Raw genomic sequence first — 23,226 nt, forward strand, 5'->3', positions numbered from 1 at the left:
TTATTATACCTATTTTAGAAAACTGAGCGCACCCTCTCAGAGGAGCGTGAGGAAGGTGGTTGCTGACGTCGTGAAGAAAACACATGTAGATGAGGCATACGTGGGATAATATGAGCCGCAACTGTCGCTGTAGGCATGCAGCAGGCACGTGCTCCCCTCCACTTCACCAACCCACTTTTGAGTTTTGGGTCAACTCTCCAGCCTTCTCCATTTTTTTATTCTCTGTTTTCTTTTGAGAATTGGGCATGCCTCTCCAACCTTCTTCCCTTTCCAATTTGATTTTTATTTTTATTTTATTTATTTTTTCTATTAATTAGAATATTCCAAACTTTCCTATCTTTATTAATAACTCTATTCATATTTATAAATTTTTAATCTTTTTTATCTAAAAATTAATTTAACAAACCCTAATCTAAATTGAGATTTTCCAAAAAAACATTTAAAGTGTTTAAAACTAATTAACAAAAATAAAATATTAATATAAGGATTAAAAATTTTACCTAAAAAATTGATCTTCAACCCTAGATCTCCAATTCTTCAGCTCTATGTTATTTGATATTTCTGATCTTCGTATAAAAGAGTTTTCTGAGTAGAGAAGATAGGAAAAATCTAATTTATACCTAGGGGTTTTAAATATGAAAATTTTTTTTTTACCCTTATTAAATTACTTTAATTGATTATTAATTTCTAAATTACGATTTTACCCCTAAATTGGGTTTGGGGCATTACATTAATCATAAATATTGTTAAACATAAATGAAATTTCATTTTTTAAAATAAAAAATATTTAAATGTGATATAATTTTTATTTTAAACATGAAAAAATAATATATATATATATATATATATATATATTCATATTATTTTTTATTAATTTCACAAACTAAATATAAATATAATATATTATAACATATGATATGTTATTTTAAAATATTATATTTATGAAATATGTATATTTAATAATATCATATCCCATTAAAAATCATATTATATTATATCCAATGAGATATGATATCTTAGGATATACAAATTTTATCATATCCTGTCAATCAAATGTAGTTTTAGGCTACATTTGACAAGTGGGATAAGATAAGATATGATAGGATATCATATCTAATTCGATAGGATATATATATATATATATATATCATAATATATGATTTCCAATAGAATATGTATATCTTAAGATATGATTTGCAATAGGATATGATATCCTTAAATATATATATTCTATAGACATAATATTTTAAGATAGCATATCAATGAAATATATTTTATTATATTTATATTTAATTTATAAAATAAATAAAAAATACATTATTTTTTATATTTAAAATAAAAATAATATCACATTCAAATATTTTCCATTAAAAAAAAATGAAATTTTGTTATGTTTAACAATATTCATGATTAAAATATCTAAATTTTAAAAATAAATTTTTTATATTATGTTATGTAATATATAAAAATAATTCATATATTATATATTAATATTTTTTTAGTTTTTTTTAATCGTAAAATTAATTTATAATAAAAAAATTATTTTGTAAAATGAGTATATTAAAAAACAAAAAATTGATAAAAATTGAATTTTTGATACATGACATATGTATATCTCATTTTTTACCATGAGATTAACATATCGCATGTGAAAAGATGAAAAAAAAAAGTGGATAATATATTTCATTACTTATCTTATCTTATGTTTTATTGAATATAGGATATGATAAATGATGTAATAACTTATACTATCCCAACCAAACATTGGATAAGATATAATATCCATTCTTTTATCCTATCCTATGTTATATTCCATCAATTAAACATGATCTTAAAATATTAGATCCAAATAAAAATTATTTTGAAAAATAATATTAATGTTAATTTTTTTTAATTTTTTAGTGTTATTATAATAATTAATTTTATTTTCATTCCAGATTATGACATCCCACTCACGTATATCAACTTTTCTGCAACAGAAAAAATAAAAAATAAAAAACAAAAAACAAAAGCCGTTAGGTGTGGGCAGATATTCTTATAATGAAGAAAAGGTCAAGAATATTGGGCATTTATTTTATTTTATTTTATTTTTTTATTTAACATATGGAGGCTTGCTTACATGGCAGAAGGGAGGGTAAATTTGGCATTAAAAACCACGTAACATTTTTAATATTAATATGGTTAACTTTAAAATGGAAAAGTTGGGTTCTATTTTATCAGTATTTTCACATCAGCCAATGGAAACCAAAGAAACCCTTCTTACAACGAAGAAAAGGTCAAGATTGGGCATTTAAATTTGGTGGCTAGAGTTTAGTCAGACCTGATTTTTATATAGATTGGATATTGATCCTTGGATGACTTCAACCGCAAGTGATGTTTGTGGTGGGATTCCAAACGAGAGAGAGGCTCGTGACCGCAACATATGTACGACTTTTGCGTCTGGTCAGCGGTCACAAGTCATTAAGGCTCTCATTCATGTATGTACCTAGCTTTTTATATTTCAAATCCTAATAGGCATAAGCCTCAAGGCTTTTTCACTCCTTTTTGTGTCGTTCTAATCTCAATGCTGGCACCTAGCTTAACGTCAGTGATTGAGTTTCAATTACTAGAAAATGAACGACTTAGTCTAATAAAATAGTTGAGACTTATGATAATAGTCGAGAGCTACACCCGGAGAGGCCTTGAGGGGGCAAGTAAGAAGATGATTTATTTAACATCAAACATTAACACCACTCAATTTAATATAATTTAATGGGAGGCCTGTTCTTGTACGAGCTCCAATCCTGGCATCACATCCACTAACCTTCTCTGGATGCGTTCATCTCAAAATAATTTAATCCCTAATTTAATACACTTTATTATTGTCATTATTGAGGATGATGGAGAGAGAGAGAGAGCGACAAGCATGGACTTGTCCCCAACATTTCCGTTTGCATCTGCATGTACACCAAAGATGCCTCTCACCTCTTAATTCTGAACCAGAGGATTAAACAAAGTTTTGGTCACAAGCTGCCGAGTCTTAATCCTTTGCTGGCCCATAAACAACCATATTCATTAGGGTTTTCAAGTGGCGCCACATCTTGGTAATATCCATTTCCGGTGTTGGACACTGATGGAGCAAATTTCAAAGTCTGACACGCTCACTTGTTGTGGATTGGCCGTTCATTGTCCTACTCCCGCCTCGCTTGGCCTATGGTTGGGGCATCCGATGCCAACTTGGCAGCCTTTTTTGTTTTTCCCTTTTCTTCTTCATCTACAGTGATGCATGATGTGACGTACTCCAACCAATATAATAAATTGCCAGTTGGATGCGTATCAACAGTAGTTTTCTGCTCCAGTATTCCAAAGAACATATTCTATTCAAATAAAAAAAGATGTTCCCCAAAGCCTGCCGTTTCCAATGGCAGAAAGAACAACACAGGCGCCCATAGAGATTTGTCAGACAAAATTCCATGCTAAAAAATCCAAGTTAAAGCCCACATGAAATGTTAAACAATTAGGCCAAGTAGGTTTTACCGGATCGCTACAGAAAGCATCGGATGCCGATATGGAATGGGGTTGGTTCATTGATTTATAGGCATCCCTCCTCAAAAGGCAGCCTCAGCCAATCCATCCCCATGGCTGATCTTGGACCGCTATTCTTTCTTATCTTCTAAAATGTCAGAAATTCTACACTCACTTGTGCTACCATGTTACTTTTGATTCCAAGAAACAATAAAGCAATGGGAAGAGAAATTTGGTTTTACTATTAAAAAAAAATCAAATATAATTAAATTAAATTAAATTGACGTATTTTTAAATTATTTAATTTATATATCAAAAATTAAAATAATCCATTAATTTTAGATTTTTTTTTATTTTTTTATTTTCTTAATTTTCCCTTGATGTTTGGTGAAAATGCCCCCACCTACCTGGCTACCTCTTCCAGTCTTCCCCCACTCAGTTGACAAATCTCTTTCTTATGATTTGATGTCACAGCCTTCCTTCCTTCCTTCTATAAAATAATTTTATTATTTTATTCCTTACAATTTAAATATTAAAAAAAAAAAATTGATTTCAATAGATTCATCAACAGAATTTAAAAATACCTATTATTTTATATTTTAGTTGACTATTGAAATGTGAAATAAATATATTTTAGTTGACTAAATATATTTTTCTCTTCATTATTCGCCTTAAAATGTGAAACAAATAGTTTGGGAACATGCGGTCAGAATGAAAGCTTTTTAACGAACTAACAGGAACTGTTGAAATGGAAAGTAGGTGGGTTGAGGCTGAAGGTGAAAGTTTAAGCCAGAATGGGCCAGGCCCAATCCTAATCCCATTGAATTTGCTCTAAGGTACTTAACCCAAATCCAACCTAAGCACATTTTTCTAAATTCAAATTAAATTTTGGTTGGTTGAGTTAGACTTACATTTGTTAGATTATACTCATCTTGGTTGGGTTATATGATTCCCGATCCGCTTGTAAATATATATATTTAATTTTTTATATATTCATGCCAAAATTTAAATAATAAATGGAACAAAATTTCAAGATAATAACATAAAAATAAAAATAAATTTATATAATATAATTATAATTTAATATTTTTCTTTAAGAATCTAAATAGAGCATAAATATTATTACATTAGATAATATACATTATAAATATTATAAAAAAATATTAAATCAGGTCGAGTTAGACTTGGGTTATCCAAACCTTGGCTGAGTCCAATACAAATTGAATTTAGATTAAAAAAACTTAACTCACACTCAATCCAAATACTAAAAATGCATGCCCAAATTAGGGTAAATGTTGAGTTAGGTTGGGTCAATTGGTCCAAATTATATCTTACCAAGTTTCATAATGAGAAATAAGTTAAATTTTGCATAATACCAAAATCTTAAATTAGGTTCTAGTTATTTAAACTTTGACCTAAATCCAATCCAAATTGAGTTTATATTGAAAATTTTTAACTCAATTCGAGAATTAAAAATGATTGCACAAACCTACTTAGATATCAAGTTGGTTTTAGGTTAAATAAGACCAATCCCTCAAATTACACCCCTGTTACAACATGAAATTAAATTATTTTGTTTTCTTTAAGTGGCTTTGTATGCACTATTTTTTTTTTTTCTATTAAAGAAAAATAGAGATTCCTATACACAATATAAGAATTTTTATACCAATAGTAAACAATTTGCTTTGTATTCTTAAAAACCTTTTCAAAATTTGAAGAAGTAAAACCTTTTTACTTCTTTAAATTTTAAAATTTTTGAAAGTGTTTTCAATTACACAAAATATTGACCTACTTTTTATACAAAAAATCCATACCTTTTATATAAAGTTTCTACTTGAAAAAACAAAAAATTAAGAAATGTATCCAAATATGTACTTATATTTTTAAAATATTTCTATTATGTTACAATATGTCACACTTTTCCCATAAAAAAAATCATTTCTATCTCGTATTTAAAATTTTTTTGTAATCTAATTGTTATATATATAAAGGCAAAACAAATTAATAAACATGATTTTTAAAATTATTTTCAAATTTTAATTGTAAAAATAAAAGTAATAAAAATTTATAAGTGTAACCAAACATATCTTTACTCTGTTGATTGTCAATAAAAGTAAATTTTGATCCAAAAAGTTTTTCCCACGCAGGATTTCTTCTAGTTGACTATTTAGTTTTGGGATTAGCTTTTATGTTACTTTAGACACTCCCCCTTGTTTGAAAATACAGAAGGAATTTATATGGCAAAGTCTTCCTAAGGAAGAAAAAGGTTTCTTTGAATTGCCCTATGGACCCCACATTTTGCTCGATACGTTTCTACTCGATGGAGAAACTCGTTTTTTATTTTATTTGGTGCAAATTTGATTTTTAGAAAAAGACTTGGAGTCATCACTTATTTTTATTTTATTTTTTTTTAAGGGAAAAACAAAATGAGAAAGAAAACTCTAAGTGTGACCCCTGAAGGAAAAACAGGTCTGTGAAAAACCAAGTCTAGGTCTGAGGGTCAAGTTACTTATTGGGAAGGTATGGTGGTGAGCCGTAACACCCCTCTAAGCCAGTATACATACGACCTCTACTAAACTAATTAAAGGAATTGTGACAATTAATTAATTAATTATGGATACCAAGAAAAATAATTAATGTATAAGTCATGATGAAATTAATATACACAAAAACAATGATGAAATCTAATTACAAAAATACACAAAATAAATAAGAAGAGAATTATGCAAAATGATTTATTGAATTGAATAAATAAAAGATATTAAAAAAAGTTTTAAAGAAATTTCAAAGGATTTTATTAAAAATGATTTTGAATTAATGATTTCAAATTATTTACTTACAAAAAGGAATCAGTTTATTTTCTCAATTTCATTTATATTCAATTTTCAAAAAAGCTATTTACAATTATTGTATCAAAAGAACTTATTACGAAATTTCAATTTGGGCACAAAAATTATTTTTACTTGCTTTTACTAGAACATAATGAATTTTTACAATTTTATTTACAAAAGTATTTAGATTCATTTTCATTTAAAAAAGTGATTTTTACAAATTATTTAAAATGACATAACTTTATTTGCAAAAGAAATTTTAATTAAAAAAAAAACAAAGATTTAAATCCTCTATTTCTGAAAAACACTTTTAATCCCATTTTAATTAAAGAAAAAGAATTCATTTGAAAAAATATTTTTAGACAATTTTATTAAAAATTAATTTTTGGGACAACTTTATTTACAAAGCAATTTTTTTGGACAATTTTTATTAAATAAAGAAAATTTTGGACAATGTTATTAAAAACAATTTTTTGGATTATATTAAAAACAATTTTTTTTGGATTTTTCTAAATGCATTTTTCTGAATTTTTATAAATAATAAAAAAACTTTCTTTTATTAAATAATATTTTAAAATTATTGTTTTATCAAAACATATTTACTGAATTATTTCTCTCATTTAAACAAAATTTCTAGTTTGTTCGATATTCAATTCTGTACACACCCAATAAATACATACGAACGAATATTTACACGAACTAATAAAAATAAAACCAAATAAAAATGGAAAATAAAATATGTACACAAATAAACTTACAATAAGCTCCACGTGTCATCAATTCGTACTCAGCCAACAAGATTGCAGAGTGGGTCCATGCAAAAACAAGAATAACACAAATATAAATATTAAAAAATATGTAGAGTTCAAAATAATTATTCAAGTTTCAAATTAGCTCAATAAATTTCAAAAATTGGCCCAAATTAACAAATATAACCCAATAAAAAGTATCTCACATGTCATAAGCCCTAATATAAAATTTTCAAATTAATAGCCAAAATATAAGCTCAATTAATCAAACCTAAAACATGATAAATTAAAATAAATCTCATTAGACCTAAATTTAATATTCCATAATCCAAGCCTAAGGGTCTCCAACGGGCCTGGCCGGGCCGCCCGGCCCGGAAGAGTAAGGCCCATGGCCCAGCCCGGGGTGGGTCACTGAGCCCGTTGACTGGTCAACGGGCCGGGCCGGGCCCTTGGTATATCTAAGGCCCGTGGCCCAGCCTGTGGGCCCTCAAGCTGGGCGGGCGGGCTTGACGGGCCGGATGGGTGGGCGGGTTTGGGTAAAAATTAAAATAGTTTTCAGTTTTGAAGGGAAGGGGTTCCCCCTTCCCTTATGGATCCATAAGGGAGCTAGCCACCAACTGAGCTAGCCCTCTTTTGTGTAACTATTTTGCATTAGTTATATATATATATATATATATATTAGAAATGTTATATGATTTTTGAAAAAAAATAAAAGTGAGCTGGCTGTTCAACGGTCACATGACTCACATGACCGTTGAACATGCCTGCCACTCAATTCAATATTATCACCGTTGAACGGTCTTGATTAAAAAAAAAAAAATTAAATCCTAATATTTAAATCCCTATAAATATTAAATACCCTCAATTTTTTTCTATTCTTTCAACTCTTAAGCTCTCTCCCATTCCACAATATTTCCGATTATTGCATTTTGTCTCAAATTATTCAATATTATTGGTGGTGAAAAACAAGCATTGGTGGTTCAAAGAGTTCAAATTTGAAGGAATTTCTGCTTCGGTTCTCCAATTTAGTAACATACTTCACCTTTACTTTTATTTATTTGTTACATTTTAATTTTACATTTATTATTTTTAGCATAATATTTTATCAATAATTATAATTATGGCAAATGGTTCTTGTTCTTCATCTAATGCATGTGATAACAAAAAATTTACTTCAAATATATGGAATTTTTTTGATAGAATAGAAATAAATTTAGAAAATAATAAAAAAGAAATAAAAGCAAAATGTAAAATTTGTAACAAACTTCTTAGTGGTGGCTCAAATGCAGGTACAAGTCATTTAAAAAGGCATCATGAAAATTGTAAAACTAAAAATAATGTAGATATTAGAAATTATATGCAATTAGGTAAAGATGAAAGTGGAAATTTAAAAACATTTTCTTATGATGAATCTTACTGTCGTGAAGAAATGATTGGTTATATAATAAGAGTAGAACAACCTTTCAATTTCATGGAAACTCATGATTTTACGGGAACAATGCAACGAGCTGTTAATCCTCAGTTTCAAGGTTGCTTTGGAAATACAGTTAAAAGAATTCTTATAAAAAATTTTGAAACACAAAAAGAAAATTTAAATTTTTTTTTTTGCAAATTTTGAAGGAAGAATTTGTTTAACATATGATATTTGGACATCTTTAACTCATAGTGGTTTTTTTTTATGTATAACTGCTCATTATATTGATAATGAATGGAAATTAAATAAAAGAATTATTTCATTTAAAATAATAAATGCTCCACATAATGGTAAAAATATAGCATCTTTAATAAATGATGAAATTATAGATTTTGGCATTCGTGATAAAATATTTACAATAACATTAGATAATGCTTCTAATAATGATGCATCAGTATCTAGATTAAAACGATATTTGCAAATAAAAGAAGATCAATGTAAAATATTTCATGTGCGTTGTTGTGCACATATTTTAAATTTAATTGTAAAAGATGGATTAAAACACGTTGATGATACATTATAAAAAATTAAAGGCATTGTTGCGCGTCTTAATAGTTCTCAAGCAAAACATGAATTATTTTTTTATTGTTGCAAAATGTTAAATATGAAAAAAAGAAATATAAATTTGGATATGCCCACAAGATGGAATTCCACTTATAAACTTTTATAAACTATTACAAAATATAGAAAAGTAGTAGAACTATATGAAATACAATTAATTAACAATGATTGTGAAGCAGATATTGATGTATTAAATGATTATGATTGACATATTGCAAATCTTTTAAGAGATCTTTTTGAAGTATTTGATACTTCAACAAAATTTTTTTGTGGTGTATATTATCCATCTTCAAATCGAGTTGTCATGCAAATAACTAATATTTTTATTGTACTTCAAAAATATTTAAATTTGGATATATTTAATGATGCAATATTTCCAATGATAGAAAAATTTAGAAAATATTGGGGAGAAATACCTTTAATTTTTTATCTTGGTTTAATTGTGGACCCTAGATTGAAATTTGAAGCTTTGGATGAATGGTTAACAATTATTTATTTTAATGACCAAATAAAAATTGAAGAAATTAAAAATGAAATAAATTCATTATTATATAATTTATATAAATATTATAAAGAAAAATATGGTGATGATATTAGTTCTATTAAATTACCACCTACATCTACAAGTTTTTCATCTTTTTATAAAGGAGCTCTAGAAATGTTAAAAAGTCGAAAGAAGACAACAAATAGTTTTCCAAACAACACAACTGATTTAGATAGATATCTTAATATTGATTTAATTTCATTTGAAAATGATGAAGATTTTGATATTTTAATATGGTGGAAATCGCAACAACACAAATATCCTGTGCTTTCTATCATTGCTCGTGATGTACTAACAGTTCCTGTGAGTACAGTTGCATCAGAAGCTGCTTTTAGTGTAGGTGGAAGAGTAGTTAGTGATAAACGATGCAGCTTAGCACCGGATTCTATTGAAGCAAATATATGTGTGAAAGACTGGGCAATAGTAGATAAAAGGATATTTGATTCTATTCAAGAAGAAAATATGCTTGTCGATATGGAAAAACTAAAATCATCAAGATCTTCATGGATTTGCGATAGTTCGCCATCATCGCCAAGAGATAATGATTAAAATATTTTACTAAATGTATGTCATATTTTTATTTTTATTTTTGTGGTTGAAAAGTACAAATGATTGACAAATAAGTAGGTGCCAACCTAGTTGGGATGTATTTATTTTGTAGTGATGTAAACTTTTCCCACATTTTCAAATGTAACGTATACATTCAATGAATAAGATAGTTAGCAATGAATATTTTTATTAATGTAGCATTTTCTATTTCTTGAATATTATATATATATATATATATATATATATATATATATATATATATTTAAGTGGCGGGCCAGCCCGTCTGGCCGGGCTGGGCCTAAATTGGAGCCCATGGCCCAACCCATCCAGAAATGGGCTCGGGTCGGGCTTGGGCCGGGCCGCGGGCTTTTTGGAGACCCTTATCCAAGCCTAATTTAATATACATCATAATTATCCTATGTCCAAATTAATTCAAATGGGCCAAGCTCATATCAAATATTCAAATCATCCAACAAATTTCACCCACATTGTAGGCCCAAAATTCACATCAATTAAGAAGCACACATTAATAATACACTTGACCAAAGAAAACAATATCTCAAGCCCAATCCAATAAGCCCAAACAATAACCAATTACCAATAAGCCCACATGAATAATACACATGGTCAAAGGAAATAACATTTAAAGCCAAACCCAATAAGCCCAAACAAATAACCCACAAGCAATAAGCCCAAGTTCAAATAAAATAAACAATATGCTATTGATATAATCCAAATATCTCAAATTAATCACCAAATGCAATATACCCATAAACCCAAATTAATAAATTTCAAATTAATTCACCAATAATAAATTAACCTAAATTGCATATTAATCTAATAATTCAAATTTTATAAACTATAATTGCTATTAAAATCAAATCAAGAAAGATAAATAAAAGAAAAAATAGTAATAATAATAATAATAATAATAATAATAATAATAATAATAATAATAATAATAATAATAATAATAATAATAATAATAATCATAATAATAACAATAAAAATGGAAAATGAGTGATACGGGAAAGTGAGAGAGTGAGAGAAAAAGGAAGGAGGTCGTGAACCGACGGGGGGTCGCCAGTGACCGGTCGGTGACCTTGCCGGCGGCAGTGGGTAGCTTTTTGGAAACAAAAATAAAATAAAATAAAGATAAATAAAAATAAATAAATAAATAAAATGGGAGAAAATGGGGATGGAGGGGGTGCCGGAAAAGGCACTAGCGTCACGTCGTCGGTAGTGTGATAGTTTAAGGAGGGAAATAGAAAATAATAATAATAGTAAATAAATTAATGAAAATAAAATGGAAGAAAGGAGTTGAGGAATGGGTAGCCGAGAGTGCCGATAGAAGAGAGAAGAGAAAAGGAAAAAAATGGGAGGGAGGAAATGAGGAGATGAGCCGACTGTGAATAGGAGTTTGGAGTAGGGAGTTGCAGAGATGGAGTGAATGGAGAAGGAAGGGAAAAAAATGGGGGGCCGACCTTTTGGGAATGGGTAAAGGGAGAGAGGAGAGAAAAGAAAAAAAATGAAGGCCAAAAAAACCCTTCGGCTGTCTTGAGTTTTTTTCGGGTCGTCTAGAGTAGCAGCCCGGGGGGAAGAAGAGAAGAAGGGTGGGAAAAAGAAAAAAAAAAATGAGGGGAAAAATGGCGACTGTCCTTGGGAATTGGGGGGAAAAATCTAAAAAAGAAAGCAGGAGAAAGTGGAGGGGCCAAATGGGAAGAGTGTTGTCGGGAGAAAAGAGAAGAAAAAAAAAATTGGAAAAACCATGAGGTCATCGTCCACCTTGCCTTGGGAATGGGGATGAAGAAATAAAAAAAAAAAAAAAAGGAAAAAGCAATTATGAAGAGTGGAGATGGAAGAAGAATGGAGAGGGAAGTGAGAAAAAAATTGAGGAAAAAATAATGAATGAAAATAGGGAAGGTCACATGAGGGGTATGGGTGAGAGAGAGAGAGTGGGTGGTGGGGTAGGTGGGGAATGGAAGAAGAGAGAGGAGAGAGAAAATAATAAAAAAATAAATAAATTAAAAAGATAAAAAAAATATATAATGTAATATAATAACAAATAAAAATAAAAATAAAACAATTTACAAAATAATAAAAACTAAGAATTAAAGGGTGAGTGGGCCAAAAAAACACATGTAACCGGGATTTAAATTTGGGCTCAAAATTAATGTAAAAAAAATTGGGACAAATTTTGGGGTCTACAAATATGCCCATTTTCGGTAGAGTTTACGAGTAAAGTGAGTGGATACACAAACGAAATGAAGTGAACTTTGCCGAAAAATAAGAAAGACCACCAAATTTGTCCCAGTATGACATGGACTCTCTTAAACCAAAACAAGAACAAAGAGACTCTAAATGCCTAAAACCGAAGACATGGCTCTAAACGCCAAATTGAAGACATATGATGACGGCTTCGAATGCCAAACTATGGAGAGATAGTGGCTCTGGACGCCTAAAACCGGAAGAGATGGGTGGACCTGAATGCCTAAAATTGATGAAATGAAGGGCTCTGAACGCCTAAAACTGGAAAAGAAGGCTCTGAACGCCTATGAAGGAAAATTGTGGCTCTGAATGCCAATGGGAGATCTGAAGGCCTACAATTCTAAGCACCCATGAAAGAAAGTAGTGGCTCTGAACGCCTAAAGGGTGAAAATGGCTCTAGGTCACGAGCTTAAGGCTCTGAATGCTAAGAATGACTCGGGGTCATAAATGAGAAGAATGACTCTAGGTCGTGAGCTCAGGGCTCTAAATGGATAGCCGATCAGGATGCTTTTCGGCTTGTGGTTCCGGGTCGAGGCCACTCATAGGTGGCTAGAATGATGAAAATGAAACATCTCAGGGATATGAAGGATAGGAACGACTTCGGATTGTGAGCTCAAGGCTCGGAATGCCATGAATGACTCTGGGTCATGATGCGATGAGTAACTCAGAGTTACAATGAATAGCTCAGGGCTATGAGCTCCAGGCTTTATGATTGACTGGCTAGAAAGAGAGTCCGATACGCAAACTCTAGGTCATACCACACATGAGCGACCAAATGATGAAGGCTCATCTCAGGGCTAGAAAGACTCTAGGTCTTAAATGAGAAGAATGACTCTAGGTCATGAGCTCAGGGCTCTAAATGGAAAGAAAGACTCTAGGTCATGAATAAGAAGAACGAGTCTAAGTCGTAAGCTTAGGGCTCTAAACATCTAAAGTGAAGAAGATGACTCTGAATGCTAAACTAAGAGAAAACGAAAACTCCAAATGCTAGCAATGTGGCTCTGAACACCGAACTAAAAGACAATGGAAACTTTAAATGCTAAGAATGTGGCTCCGAACACCAGGCTGACTAATGGCTTTGAATGCTTAACCGTGAACGATGACGCTCTGAATGCCAAACTATGGAGAGATGGTGGCTCTGAATGTCTAACTGCAAACAATGGCTCTGAATGCCAAACTGTGAACGATGACTCTAAACACCAGACTAAAGATACGACTCTGAATGCCAAACTGAACATGGCTCTGAATGCCAAACTAAAAACACAACTCTAAATGTCAAACTGAAACATGAAGATGCAGCTCTAAATGCCGAACTGAAAGAGATATGGTGGATTTGAACACCTAACTGAAGAAAGACATGATGACTTTGAATACTGAACCGAAGACATGGCTCTGAATGCCAAACTAAAAAAAAAAAACTGATAACACTGAATACTAAAGACGAAGCTCTAAATGCCCAAACTTAACTGACAGCCCTTAACACTAGGAATGTAGCTCTAAACGTGGAAAATGTGGCAATGAATGCCCGATCGTGATAGGATGATGGCTCTAAACGCCAAACCAGAGTTGTGGCTCTGAATTCTAAACTGAGAACTGACATCCCTGAATGTCAAATTGAGAAGGACGACTTTGAACGTCAAACTGAGAAGGAATGATGATGACTCTGAACCTTGAAACTAAAAACACAACTTTGAACATCAAACTAAAAACCGATGATGGCTCTGAATGCCAAAATTGAGAATGCGACTTTGAATGTCAAACTGAGAAGCGATGATGGCTCTAAACGCTGAAACTGAGAAGCTACAATGATGTCTCTGAACGTTGAAACTGAAAATGCTATGAGGATGGCTCTGAACGCCGATACTGAGAAGTGATGGCTCTGAATGCCGAAATTGAGAAGCGGTGATGACGACTCTGAACCCTGAAACTGAAAAATGCGACTCTGAACATCAAATTGAAAACTGATGATGGCTCTGAATGCTAAAACTGAGAATGCGACTTTGAACGTCAAATTGGGAAGTGATGATGACTCTGAATGCCAAAATTGAGAATGCGACTTTGAATGTCAAACTGAGAAGCGATGATGGCTCTGAACGCTGAAACTGAGAAGCTACAATGATGTCTCTGAACGTTGAAACTGAAAATGCGATGAGGATGGCTCTAAACGCCAATACTGAGAAGTGATGGCTCTGAACGCCGAAACTAAGAAGCGGTGATGATGACTCTGAACCCCGAAATTGAAAAATGCGACTCTGAACGTCAAACTGAAAATTGATGATGGCTCTGAACACCGAAACTGAGAATGCGACTCTGAACGTCAAACTAAAGGTGTGGCGCTGAACGCCAAACTGAAAATGGCTCTAGATATCGAGCTAAAGACAAACAACGACTTTGAATGCCAAATTGAAGATATGACTCTGAACGCCAAGATGACGATGTGGCTCTGAACGCCGAACTGAAGGTGTGACTCTAAACGCGATACTAAAAAGAGATGGTGGCTTTGAATGCCAAACTGGAAAGGGATGGTCACTCTGAACGAAAAAATAAGAAGGGATGGTGGCTCTGAACACTGAAACTAGAGATGCGGCTTTGAACATCGAAACTATGAAACGATGATGGCTCTAAACACCGAAACTGAGAATGATGGTGACTTTGAACACCGAGACTGGAGATGCTGCTCTTGAACACCGAAATAAAAATGTGGATCTGAACGTCGAACAAAAAAACAAGGATCTGGATGTCGAAATGAAAATGTGGCTCTGAACGCCAAATGGAAAATGAACAACGGCTCTAAACGCCAAACGAAAAAGGTGGTAGCTTTGATGTCTAAATGAAAATACGGCTCTGAATGCCAAACTAAAGATGTGGCTCTAAACACCAAAATAAAGATGTGGCTCTGAACGCCGAACAAAAAAACAAGGATCTAGATGTTGAAATGAAAATGTGGCTCTGAACGACAAAAGGAAAATGAACAACGACTTTAAACACCAAACGAAAAATATGGTAGCTCTGATGTCGAAATGAAAATGCGGCTCTGAACGCCAAACTGAAAATGAGATGATGACTCTTAATGCTAAAACTAAGAAGCGATGATGGCTTTAAACACCAAAACTGAAAAGTGATGTCTTTGAACGCCGAAACTGAGAAGCGATGATGATGACTCTGAACCTCAAAACTGAAAAATAAGACTCTGAACGTCAAACTGAAAACCGATGATGGCTCTGAACACCAAAACTGGGAATGCATCTCTAAACGTCAAATTGAAAAGTGATGATGGCTCTGAACGCTGAAACTAAGAAGCGACAATGATGGTTCTGAACGCCGAAATTGAAAATGCGATGAAGATGACTCTGAACACCGATACTAAGAAGTGATGGCTCTGAACGCCAATACTAAGAAGTGATGGCTCTGAACGCTGAAACTGAGAAGCGATGATGATGACTCTAAACCCCGAAACTGAAAAATGTGACTCTGAACGTCAAACTGAAAACCGATGATGGCTCTGAATGTCGAAACTGAAAATGCGACTCTGAACATCAAACTAAGAAACGATGATGGCTTTGAACGCCGAAACTAAGAAATGACAATGATGGCTCTGAACGCTGAAACTGAGAAGCGGTGATGATGACTCTGAACCCCAAAACTGAAAAATGCGACTCTGAACGTCAAACTAAAAACCGATGATGGCTCTAAACGCCGAAACTGAGAATGTGACTCTGAACGTCAAACTAAGAATTGATGATGATGACTTTGAACCCCGAAACTGAAAAATGCGACTCTGAACGTCAAATTGAAAACCGATGATGGCTCTGAACACCAAAACTGAGAATGATGGTGACTCTGAACATCGAAACTGGAGATGCGACTCTTGAACACCGAAATAAAGATGTGGCTCTAAACGCCGAACAAAAAAACAAGGATCTAGATGTCGAAATGAAAATGTGGCTCTGAATGCCAAACGAAAAATGAACAACGACTCTAAAGGTCAAACGAAAAAGGTGGTAGCTCTGATGTCGAAATGAAAATGCGGATCTGAACGCCAAACTGAATATGCGACTCTGAACGCTAAAATAAAAATGTGACTCTGAACGTCGAACAAAAAAAACAAGGATCTGGATGTCAAAATGAAAATATGGCTCTGAATGCCAAACGAAAAATGAACAACGACTCTAAACGCCAAACGAAAAAGGTGGTAGCTCTGATGTCGAAATGAAAATGCGGCTCTGAACGCCAAACTGAAAATACGATAATGGCTCTGAACGCCGAAATAAAGAAAGATGGTATCATCAAATGCTAAAATGAAAATGCAGCTTTGAATGCCAAACTGAAGACGCAGCTCTGAACTCCAAAATAAAGAAAGATGGTGTCATCAATTGCCAAAATGAAAATACAGCTCTGAACGCCAAACTGAAAAGAGGTGGTGGCTCTGAACGACAAACTGAAAATGATATAATGACCCTGAATGCCGAACTAGGAACATGGCTTTGAACGCCAAACTGCGGAGAAATGGTGGCTCTGAACACCAAACTAAAAATAATAGCTATGAATGCCAAATAGAAACAACAGCTCTGAATGCCCAACTAAACTGATAATTAGGAATGTCAGGCTGAGAAAAACGACTCTGAACGCCGTGACTGAGAAGACATGGTGGCTCTGAACGCCAAGCTGAAAATGGACAACTCTGTACGTCGTATCCGAGAATGGATGGTGGCTTTGAATGCCAAACGACAAGGAAACGATGAGGAGAGGAAATATGTCCCAGTGTAGCATGCTGCCACAACTCTCCATCTTTTGAGAAGGTATAAAAGAGACTCCATGAGCCTCAAGAGATGCTCTGCTAGTGAGTCGGAGTGATCAAATCGACTATAAACATAGTCTTGCAACCCATTTTTCTGGATCACAAGGCTTGACGAGATGTCACAAAGAGTCAGACGTCTTTATCTCGAAATGCTCTACTAAAGGAATCCATCGTCATCTCAAATGGGTAAGCCACTAGGGAGTCTCAAGAGAATAATCCGTTAGGGTAACTACCACGATCTCGTCAAAACAATCTATTGCGGGGTCATGGATAGCGGGACAATCACAACCTGAATGTCATGCTCCACCGAAAGCTCATCTCGATGAAAATCACAGGAATAGTGATCAGTAAAGCAAATATAATATCTCTCGGCCGAGTGATGAAAATTGTAACAGATCTGTGAGAGAACGATCATCTCTATAGCTAAAGGAAGGAATATGCCCCAACGTGGCATCAGATGTACCCGATCTATCCTGATAACTCAAGAATAACTCCATGGGGATGCATAAAAGATCTAATATGTACTCCACTGAAATGGTGATGTGGAAACCTATGCGCCTGGAGTAACTCCACCCAAGAATCACGACAATATCGAAAAATATGAGCCTGATTGAAAGACTCAATAAAGGCTCCACCAGAGAATCGGGACAAAATGAAATCGAATCATCAACTCGACGTGTATCTCATAACTAGGGAAGATCATGCAAATCCATGGAGATCTACAAATCTCGACCGAAAGGGCGAATATGCCCTAATATGGCATCGAATGTGTGACAGGTCGAAAAGATCAAATGACATCAAATCATCAATCATCAACTATGCAATCCTAGTCACCTGAATCCATAATTGAATCATACCCATAGATCCAAGATGTACCTCTCAGATGAAGAATCATGATGGCATCTAAGTGCCAAGAAGTGTGGGCCTAGCTGGATGGCTCTCGGAATGCTCCACTGAGGAATCATCATAAAAAAAACGAACATGTCATCATCTTAGTGCGCATCCCGTAAGTGAGGGTGATCACACAGCTCCATGAAGATCTATAACTCTCATCCAAAACGGAAATATGCCCTATTATGGCACCAGATGTACGATAGGTCAGAAATCGGGTGACATGAAATCATTCATCATCAAATGCGCGATCTCCGTAATCTAAATCAAACCCAAACATCTATGAAATGTCTCTTGGAATAATAAGCATGACGGCAACCAAATGCCGAAAAATGTGGGTCTGGCTGAATAGATCCAGAGAGGCTCCATTGAAGGATCATGATAAAATAATGAACACGTCATCATCTCAACGTACATCTCACAAGTGGGGATAAGCATGCAACTCCGTGAAGATCTATAAATATCGTCCATGACGAAAATATGCCCCAGTATGGCGTCGAATGTATGGTAGGTCAGAAACCAAGTGACATGAAATCATCTATCATTGAACATGTGATCCAAATCAAATCTAAACAACTAGAGAACGTCTCCCAGGATAAGAAGCATGACGACAACCAAATGCCGAGAAATCTGGGCTTGGCTGAATGGCTCCACAGAGGCTCCACTGAGGGATCATCATAAAATAGCGAACTAGTCAATCATCTCAGCGTACATCTCGCAAGTGGGGATAAGCATGCAACTCTGTGAAGATCTGTGGATCTTGCCCGAAATGGAATATGCCCCAATATGACATTGAATATGTGATAAATAAAAAAAATTAGGTGACATCAAATCATCCATCATCAAGCGCATGATTCCAGTAATCCAAACACAACTGAATCAGATCTAAACATCAAAGAGGCTACTCCTAGAAGAAAAGGCATGACAATATCTAAATATCAACCAAATCTCAAACACCTGTCCAAGTAGATGCTGTCGAAGATGACATTTGATCCCATGGCCTCAGGGTGGTCTTAAGACACGAGACGTAATGTAGGCCAAGGTGATAGGGTGATAGAAATGAAGGAAAACTAGGCTCAAATACCCAATGATAAAAAACCCAGCCCTCATATATGAAATGCAACATGTATAGTGAATCTTGTGAGCCATGGACCTAAGGATGCCTAATGTGAATATGATGTCGATGAGGAGACAAATGAAACAAAATGAACTGATAGTGATAGGTGTAATGATGATGCGAAGAGAGTATCAAACCCGAGAGGGATTGCTGTAAGAAAAGAATAAGACGTGAAGTGAAAATGATGAATTAGAAGTGAAAACGAGGATGACGATGAAACAAATAACACAAAGAGGAGTAGTGATCAACTCAAATCAGACATGGAGTGAAGTCACATCAACAATGAACGTAATGATGGAAGGGATAATGACCTAGAGCTCCTAAGAGAAAGTCACTCATCTCGCTCTCAAAATATACAATAAAAATGAATACAAAGCATGGAGGGTTTCAGAAAGCTCACATACAAACTCTCATCAACAAACATACTCAATCAAGTGACCCTCGAATATCAATACACACACTCAATGATAGAAAATAATTCACATGTGTGTTTTTTTGTTTTTTCATTTTTTTTTCAATTTTTTTTCATTTTTCAATTTTTTTTACATATATACAAATTTACACACCCTAAACATGAACAAAATAAGCCCCAAAGATGATATCAATAATGGATAGACACGTTATCGAGCGCTAAGGTAACAAAACTCTCTCTGACAAGATGACCTTCTCAAACTAAGAATCTTTGAACCAGTGTTCGTAGGATAGATAATGGTAATGATGTGACTACCCTCCATGTAATGAACTGAGGAGGATCACCACTCAGGGTGGAAAAAATATGAAGCAAAACAAGTAGTAGATAGAATAAAGAAGAAGAGATGAAGAACATAACCAATGAGATACGATGGAATACAGTGATGCAGTGATGAGAAAATATATTGAGAAGAATGCACCCCTAGGTCCAAGGCTCATGGAACTCCCAAATAATGAATGCATACACTAAAAGGGCCCTTATCTCGATGTGAAAAATGTGAGCAAGGCGATAAGAAAGAAAGGCTGTAATGTGCGTGCGAGGCTCAATGGGCTAGCAACGAACTATATATCAAAAGGGAATAACAAGGTATATGGCTAACCGAAATGATGGCCACCCATCCTGCAACCATGGTCTCAAACATAGTACCTCTTTAGCTGATCCACATTGGTCGGCTCTGAGAATTGGTTTCCATCTAAATCCATCAACCATGCAGCGTCCTCTGGGGTCAACTCCCTGATGAAATAAGGTTTGCTCCAGCTGGGTCTAAACTTCCCTCTAGGATCTCTAATAAATCCTCTGATGACCCTCAAGACTAAGTCACCTCTCTATAATGGTCAATCAACAATCTCTATTATCTTCTTTTACTAGTGGGAGATGAAGGAATAAATGGACTCATCTGATCTCTATCTGAAACCCTCAAGCTCTCCCCTCAACACATCTACGACAGTACTAAATGAAAACTGTCACAGAAACTCCTAAGCTAGGTCATCCTATGTCTTGCGTCGCGATGACTCCAAAAATGGGAACTAATGCTGGGCTGCGCCACTCAGAGATAAAGGAAACATGTTGATCATCTATGGCTCATCTAACCCATGGGCCCTCATTGCAGTACTGTAGAGTCAAAGATGAATACATGGACAACCAACGCCCGTGTACCTTTCAATGTCAAGCATCCTGAACTTGGCCGGTAGACTGGCCACTAGTATACTATCAAGATCATCCCAAGTTGATGAACTGTCAGATACCCTCGACTGCCTGATACGCTACTCAATATGATCCATGCATACGTATCCTCAAGGACTGTGGTCTGTACTACTGTAGGTGAGGCAACCTCAGAATGACCATGTAATAGATAAGGTGGCAATGAATCATAAGGTGTCTCATCCTGAACTACAAGATGTCTACTCTGCTAACTGTCTATCTCCTGTCTGAGACTAGCCAAGGCCTCCTGAATAGAAGCCATGGCGGTCGTGAACTAATCAACTGTGACAATCCACTGATCCATGTCTGATCTCTCAGAAAAGCGAACTAAGTTCCCCTCTACTCTGACCCAAGATGGTAAATCCACACTAAGAATGAAAAACCAATCTTGAAGAGCATGAAACACGAGATATGGTATGCACAGTGAAAACATGGAAGAAATGTTAGTCTAAACTGGAATGAGCAAAGCATCAAAGTGTAGAAGGGCTGTCCGACTGTAACTTAAACCCGTACTGATCTTGGTGCACTCTCAACTGGAGACTAAAAGAGGGAATAGTGAATCCAAACTATGACCAAAGAGGCTCTAAAGGCCCTTAGATGCACCCACGTGTAGGGAGAAACTCCTAATTGAAGGATCTACGACTCAACCTACAAGGTCAAGGTGGCTCTAAAAGGATAATGGTGGACTTTAAAAGATCCCTAACATAAGCGATCATAGCCTCCGATGGTACGCAACCCTCTGCACGCCTCTGAAGAGATGGGGCTCTTCCATGCAAGGTGGTCATCACCTCCACACATGCGCTACCTTGACATCCCAGGGGGTTTCCTATGGTGAAACCTTTCAAAACTCTTAACACTCAGTAGTCGACTAAAGTGCATGGTGAACGGTGTGGGTGCATCCGAAAATCCTATGAAGCTAAAGTAGAAAAAAGAAACATACTAATCACACAAATATCCATGAAACCTAGCTCTGGGCTATACAGGTCTTCAAAGATCGGACTCCCATCAGCATCAAATTGTCGGCCTCTTCCAGAATGCTCCCAAACATTGATATGGCCCGTCGTTAAACCCTACTCCTAACCGCTAGCTCGGTCGAAGAGCAAACAAAGTAACAAGTCTCATATCAAATACGAGATCAAGTGAAACAAGGTCGACCGAGTTTAGGGAGTTGGAGGTAAGGGGATAGATGTGTGTCCCACACAGATAAGCAATACATGCATCACATAAAAGAATAACAGTCATGCACCAAGCAGTCATGCAAATAACAGGTATATAACTCATATCTACACACAAGCTAGGCAAGAATATGATAAGCAAGATAGGAATATAACAAAAATAGACAATATGTCGAGATAAACAAGATAATATACAACAAATAGAATCAATCATGCCAAGATGAATGAGATATACAAAAATGAGAATATACATGTCCAGGAAAGCAAGATAATCATACAACAAGAAGAGTCACTATGTTAAAGTAGGTAAGAGAATTAATCGATGTAATCAACATGTCAAAATCACAAATGAACATTAACAACCAAACATGTATTACAGATAAACATATCAAAGCTCTCAATGTGTAATCAACAACCAATCATACCAAGACACATAGAGAGGGGTATCCATTGATCGATCAATCAAACGCCACATTCCCCTCAACTCGAGTTCAAGTTTGACCCTCTAAAAATCCTTAGTGGAGTCGTTATTTTGTGGACCCCGTATTTTGCTCGATGCGTTTCCACTCGATGGCGAAACTCATTTTTTATTTTATTTGGTGAAAATTTGATTTTTAGAGAAATACTTGGAGTCACTACTTATTTTTGTTTTATTTTTTTTTTAAGGGAAAAACAAAATAAGAAAGAAAACCTTAAGTGTGACTCCTGAAGGAAAAACAGGTTTGTGCAAAAACCAAGTCTGGGTCTGGGGGTCAGGTTTCTTATTGAGAAGGTACGATGGTGAGCCGTAGCACCCCTCTAAGCCCGTATACATACGACCTCTACTAAACTAATTAAAGGAATTGTGACAATTAATTAATTAATTATGGATACCAAGAAAAATAATCAATGTATAAGTCATGATGAAAATCAATATACACAAAAACAATGATGAAATCTAATTACAAAAATACACAAAATAAATAATAAGAGAATTATGCAAAATGATTTATTGAATTGAATAAATAAAAGATATTAAATTTTTTTTAAAAGAAATTTCAAAGGATTTTATTAAAAATGATTTTGAATTAATGATTTCAATTTATTTACTTAC

The sequence above is a fragment of the Vitis riparia genome, chromosome 14 (assembly GCF_004353265.1).
Source record: "Vitis riparia cultivar Riparia Gloire de Montpellier isolate 1030 chromosome 14, EGFV_Vit.rip_1.0, whole genome shotgun sequence".
In the NCBI taxonomy this organism is placed as follows: Eukaryota; Viridiplantae; Streptophyta; class Magnoliopsida; order Vitales; family Vitaceae; genus Vitis; species Vitis riparia.